Source organism: Lycium barbarum, chromosome 9 (genome assembly GCF_019175385.1).
Source record: "Lycium barbarum isolate Lr01 chromosome 9, ASM1917538v2, whole genome shotgun sequence".
In the NCBI taxonomy this organism is placed as follows: Eukaryota; Viridiplantae; Streptophyta; class Magnoliopsida; order Solanales; family Solanaceae; genus Lycium; species Lycium barbarum.
The window spans coordinates 77,607,459-77,613,909 of NC_083345.1; positions in this window are offsets into that span (position 1 = coordinate 77,607,459).

The window sequence follows — 6,451 nt, forward strand, 5'->3', positions numbered from 1 at the left end:
TTGAGTCTCAAAAGATGATTTGTATGTATGTGGTTGCTTATTACTCTGCTCGTGCTTACCGTTACATCCTTCACTGAGTCCAGGGCCAGGACACGTTTTTGTGCGTATATTTACTGCATTACTCACCGAGTCCCTCACTAGAGGGCCGGGACACGTTATATATATATATATATATATATGATGATATGATGACATGACGATATGGGGATGGTGGCCAGGATGGTATATGATCATTATTCATCGAGTCCCTCACTAGAGGGCCGGGACACGTTATATGTACATGTATGTGATGATTTTATTTACCGAGCCCCTCACTAGAGGGCCGGGACACGTTATATATGTTTATATACAGTATGATTATCTAGCTATGATTATTAAATTCTATAATGATATGGGTATGATGATGACACATATGATTTATGTTTAAAGGTAAGTCTTATAGCTTTCTGGTTGTTGCACTGGGTCCTACACTCCTCATTTCAGATATGATTTTTACTGTACTTCATGCTTACATGCTCAGTACATATTCCGTACTGACCCCCTTTCTTCGGGGGGCTGCGTTTCATGCCCGCAGGTACAGACGCTCGTTTTGGAGATCCGCCAGCCTAGGGTATCTATTCAGCTATTTTGGAGTGCTCCTTTGTTCCGGAGCCTAGCTTTGTGGTATAGATCCTTTTTGTTATATATGTATGTTTGTTCAGGGTACGGCGGGGCCCTGTCCCGTCATATGATATTGTCGTTACTCTTAGAGGTCTGTAGACATATGTGTGGGTCTGTATATAGTTGTTGTTTCGTTGTGTGGACATGACTTATGTTTGGGGCGTACCCATTTGTAGTGGCAGCCTTGTCGGCTTGCGTATATATATATATATATGTTTGGGATGTTGTGTGTAGTGGCAGCCTTGTCGGCTTGCGTAGATATATATATTTGCTGTGGGAGCTGTGTATAATGGTAGCCTTGTCAGCTTATATATTACTGGGACGTTCCCCTATATATGACAGCCTTGCCGGCTTACGTGCGATATAAACTGTTGAAAGTTGTAACTCCTCAGGAGACAGGTGGCTTTGATATGCATATATACGACAGCTTTAGAATAACGTCTTGCCTTATATATAAATAAGTTCTTGCTATACTAGCTGTAGATGATTATAGATAACAGGTGTGTGTGAGTGTCCAACTCGGGCACTAGTCACGACCTACGGGGTTGGGTCGTGACAATAAGTATGAAACATCTCTTTGTACCCATGTGATTTGTTCTGTATGTGTAGTTTGTTTAAACTTACTACAACACCTTTTATGCATGAAATATGCTATGGCTTAATTAGTTTGAAGTATATAGTGGGTGGAATTGTTAGCTTCTTCTTCTTCTTCTTCTTCTTCTTCTTCTTCTTCTTCTTTATAATGTGTGGAATTGTTAGCTTCTTCTTTACTTTCCTTTTCATTTGTTAAAGTTTGTTTTTAGGTCATGTATTCTTTTCTGGAAAACTGAGTCTGAGATAAATGGTCACACAATAGGGAAAAGTTAAGTATTGAACTAGATTTAGACCTTAACTGATATATCACCCTTAATGTTAGCAAAATGTGTTTTGGCTTATATTTAAATGTGTTTTAAAGAAAGTGGCTCTACTCTTCTTTTGTTTCAGTTTTAGCTAATCAATATTTGAGTTAATCTGCCCTGCTTATTTTGTAGGAGATTAAGTGTAGCATCATCATTTGAAAGAGCAGAAATATGGTTTTAAAGTTCAAAGAGTTTAATTGTTCTATTCAATTTCTTATAGTTAAGGTCTTAGCCTTAGTTTAAGTGATGAAACTTATAGAATGAAGGACCAGTTAGGTTACCTATGTAAGTCATTTTTTTGTTCAGTCAAGTTTCAAAGTCCTCTATGATTAACTTTTCATGCTTGTAAGGTCTGCTAGTTGGTTTCTCTTCTTTAATTTGAGTTTCTTTTTGGAACAAGTTCTCGATGATCTTAAGCATGTAAACATGTTTGTTCAATTTGCCTATGTACATCTGAGCTATATTTTATTTTAAGTTCAAATGAGCTTTACCTTGTCTACTTTCTGGTTTTTTCTTTGAACTTAAGCATTGATTTGTTTTAGTTCATAAAAGCATGTGAGATCATGATCTAGGTCTTATTTAATATTATACGACACTAGATATTATTGGGTGGGCTTAAATAATCAAACTGTTTGTTCAAAACTCTATCATGTTTTGTGTACCAGTGCTGAGCATTTTGTTAAAGATTCAGTAATATTCTCTTCCATTGTCTTCACTATTCTGTTTTTTCTTAAACCAACATGAAATTAGGATTTTCTTCTTAAAACTGTTATGCTAGAATCTGAATTTATAGGATTTAACTTAGCAGTAGATTATCATATTTAATGTTTGAGTTTCAGTTGTTTATGTTAGTGTTAATGTATCAAAAAATGTGTTTTCTAGAAGTTGGTCTTTATCTATGCCTAGCTGATTTGTTTGCCCAATGTTAATTCAGTCTACAGTGAGTGCATTGAGTCTATTATATGTTCCACTTTGAATTTAATTGAGGGCCCTAAGGAAAATGATCTCATCTTATCCCTATGTATGATTTTCCGAATGTAGACATGTAATTCGGGAATTCACTTTATCCTTGGAAATATTTTATTCTCCCTATGTTTGCCCATTTAAATTAGTGAAGCATGATTGAAAGATGTTCTCGCGTCTTTAGCATGCTATAACCAAACTGTGTAACTTTCTTTTGTGTAATCAATGGCATGACTGAAATTTCTAGCTGCAAATTAAGTTTGTTCTCTAGAGGACTAAATGGTTGGAAGTTACATTTGCCCGTTTGCATTAGATTTAGATCATTTTTTTCCTAGAAAATATTTTGGTTGAGTTCATATTTGAGTGGTTACAATTTGATTCAAGCAATCAACTTGAGCGGTACTAATTGTTTCTTCCTTTCTTCTATTTCTTTGCATGAAAATCCCGAGACGAGTCCAACTGGACTTATGCATTTTCCTCCGCATTACCTCATTGGGCCGGAAGCTCAACATTGCATTAGATCGAGTCGGACCACACACATTGAAGGCCCAATCATGGGTAAAAATGGCAACTAGTGGGCTTCGGTAGGCCCACTAGCCTAAACCTTTCTTCCTTATTTTTACAAGTCGTATTTATGTATGTATTGTAAAATGATATGTAAATATTGGATCCCATCTGATTGGACTTAGTTGACTTAGGCAAAATGATGTGTATAACGTTTAGAACGGATAGGAACCCAAACACATTTTCAAAACTCGGACCCAAAGAACGAATATCATTCTATGAAAAGAATAAAAGACAAAAAAAAATAGTTTTTATTTCCGTGTGAAAGCCAAAAACGGAAACAGTGGAGTATATATGTAGCACCCAATTGGGAGGATGCCACTTATGAAAAAAAAGCTAATTTCATACTTACAACGTTCGGAAGAAATTTATGTCAAAAGATATTCACCATATTAGTGGCGAAAAAAGGCCCATGCGAAAAAGGTTTAAAAGTGCGACATTTTCTTTCTTAACAAAACACTTCGTAACATCCCTTGAAAAAAATACAATATCAGAGTATCAATTTAATATGGTAGCACCCTTCTTGAATAATAAAAATGTTGAAGCAACTTCCAAATGAAATCATATTTTCATTCAACACCATTGCAGGTTCATATTATACACGAATTTCAAACGTGTGAATATCAAAAGAAAACTAGTATCCTCCTTGGTACATAATTAGAAGACAAAATGTAAATTTAGTACTGCCATGACTTGGGTTGAAAGCACACCCTAAAATAGCAAAACAAGTCACCAAGTTCAAGTTACAAGCATATGGTCTTGTGTCCAACAAGCCTCCAAAATTACTTACATAAGTGTGACATATGGATCATGTACAAGTCCCCAAAATTTTACAAGACCTAGATGCATATGCAAATGTGATCTTCACTAAAGCTCCCAAAAAGTCTACTCAAAATGGCCCTCTTCAAATCTCTTCCCGTACATTACCTACGATAGAAAACAACTATCGCTAAGCATAAAGCTTAGTGGCGTATAAACTTTGGGCTTGGGGCCATTAGATTCTCCAATTCCCTTAGCAATAATAGGAGCTCAATGAGATAAAAATAAATCAAGAAAACAAGTATATCAAAAGTATCAAATATCAAACCTTGAAGAGTTTCAAAATATCGATATCAATACTCGAAGGCTCAAGTGTCAAGAAAGCTTATAATTCGATTCAAGAGAGTTTGTCAAATAACAACTTTCGCCCAATATGTACGTCATGCCATCACACCAAGCACAATCAATATTAAGATGGACCGAAGCCCCAAATCAAGTAGGGCCAAAACCCAATAATCAAGATAATCAAGAACCATATTAAAGATGGCTTTCTAGTTTGTACTTAACATGGGGAAGTTCCATAACTAAGACGAACCACAAATCCAAAGTCAAGATGGAAAAAGATCAGAGTCAAGAAGCATGCCGATATCGGTGACAAAGTCACCGCAACAACAAGGACAAAGTCCCAACAAGAATGCAAAATGATCAAGCAATTCGTACTAGCGAATATTTTGCAATATTTGAGATAATAACAATACAATGATATAAGATGAAGAGAAAGGAAACAACACATCAAGATACTCCAAAAATTCTAGAAAATAAAGATATTCCAAGTCCAAGTTTATACACAAACCTTGGGGTTTTACCACCTAACAAGTTCTACCATAACTCGAGGAGTTCAAATCGTCTACGCCATAGACCAACCAAAGTCCACTTCGTCAAACAATCCCTCTTATCTTGTACAAGAGTATATATACCTTAAATTCACAATCGAATATCTATTTAAGTTCAATGGTTTCAGCACGTCGAAACTAAATTTTATATCTGTGAAAATCACCCTAAACTGTCAAAACAGAAATTTTGGACAGTACTACTGCCTTGTATTGTGGCTCAGTTTCAACGGGGTAAACGGCAAAAATAGACTTTGTGGCTTTAATGAAAGTTGTAGATATATGTCTTAGGGTTTCATAGAAATTTAAATCACTCCTATAGCAGTTTTGTACTACAAGATATGCTCATAATACTAACAGTAGTACATGTAGGGTTTGCAAAGCAAAAATCTGGGCAGCACCTGCCCTTTACTTCATCACCCCTTTTCGAGTAAATACAAGTAAAACTAGGTTTTAGAGCCTGAACTAAAGTTTTAGGGCTATGAAATGGTTTTCTAGAACAGCTTGGATTACTTAAAACTAAATTTTATACAAGGAAATATGCTGAAAACACTAACAACTGTCCAGTTCAAAAAAATGAATTTTGTAACTTACCTCAATCGGGTGGAGTAGTTTGTGGCTCAACCAAAACAAGTCTTGATGATTGATTTAGTGGGAGAATTTGATGAGAGGAGAGGGGTTTTGGGGTTGTATTCTAGAGATAACGAAATTTGAGGTGGTGGAGAGGATATGAGCCAAAAAGGTATATATGCTACTTGGATAAGGATGAAAAAATAATAATAAAACAAAAAAAGGGCTGCCCAATCTTTTATGTATCTATAGTATTTCATAATAGATTTATCAAGAGGATGATAAGTGGTAAACATAACAACATCACGAAACTTCCTTGTAAATATTAACACAATCTAAAGTAAGAAATTTTCATATATCGACAAATTCACGTAGGGAGGGCGAAGAAAATATATCCTTACTATAAAGATACGATCAATCGAAAATTCAAGTATTTTTTTTTTAAATTAGGGTGTTACAACTCTCCCTCCCTTAAGAAATTTCGTCCCGAAATTTACCTTATGCTAGTCTCAAAACAAATGGGGATTTTGAATTTGCATATCCTCTTCTCGCTCCCAGGTAGCCTCTTTGCCAGAATGATTTCTCCAAAGGACTTTTACTAATGGGATTTTCTTATTTTTAAGCTCTTTTGTCTCATGCGCCAAGATTTGGATATGTTCCTCTTCATATGTCAAGTCAGGAGTGACCTCAATGGATTTAACGGGAAGAATATGAGATGGATCTGACCGATATCTTCTAAGCATAGAAACATGGAAGACATTGTGGATCTTATCTAACTCCAGTGGAAGAGCTAGTTTATATGCAACTGGGCCAACTCTCTCAAGTACTTCGTATGGTCCAATAAATCGAGGACTTAGTTTTCCTTTTTGGCCAAATTTCATAATCTTCTTCCATGGAGAAACCTTTAAAAACACCTTATCTCCCACTTGATGCCCAATTTCACGCCTCTTAAGATCAGCATAAGAATTTTGTCTATCTGAAGCAATTTTTAGACGATCCTTCATGATTTTTACTTTATCTTCAGTTTGTTGGACAATCTCAGGACTAACCAATTTTCTTTCACCAACTTCACTCTAACAAAGAGGAGTTCTACATTTTCTCCCATTTAATGCTTCATAAGGACGCATGCCAATACTTGATTGGTAG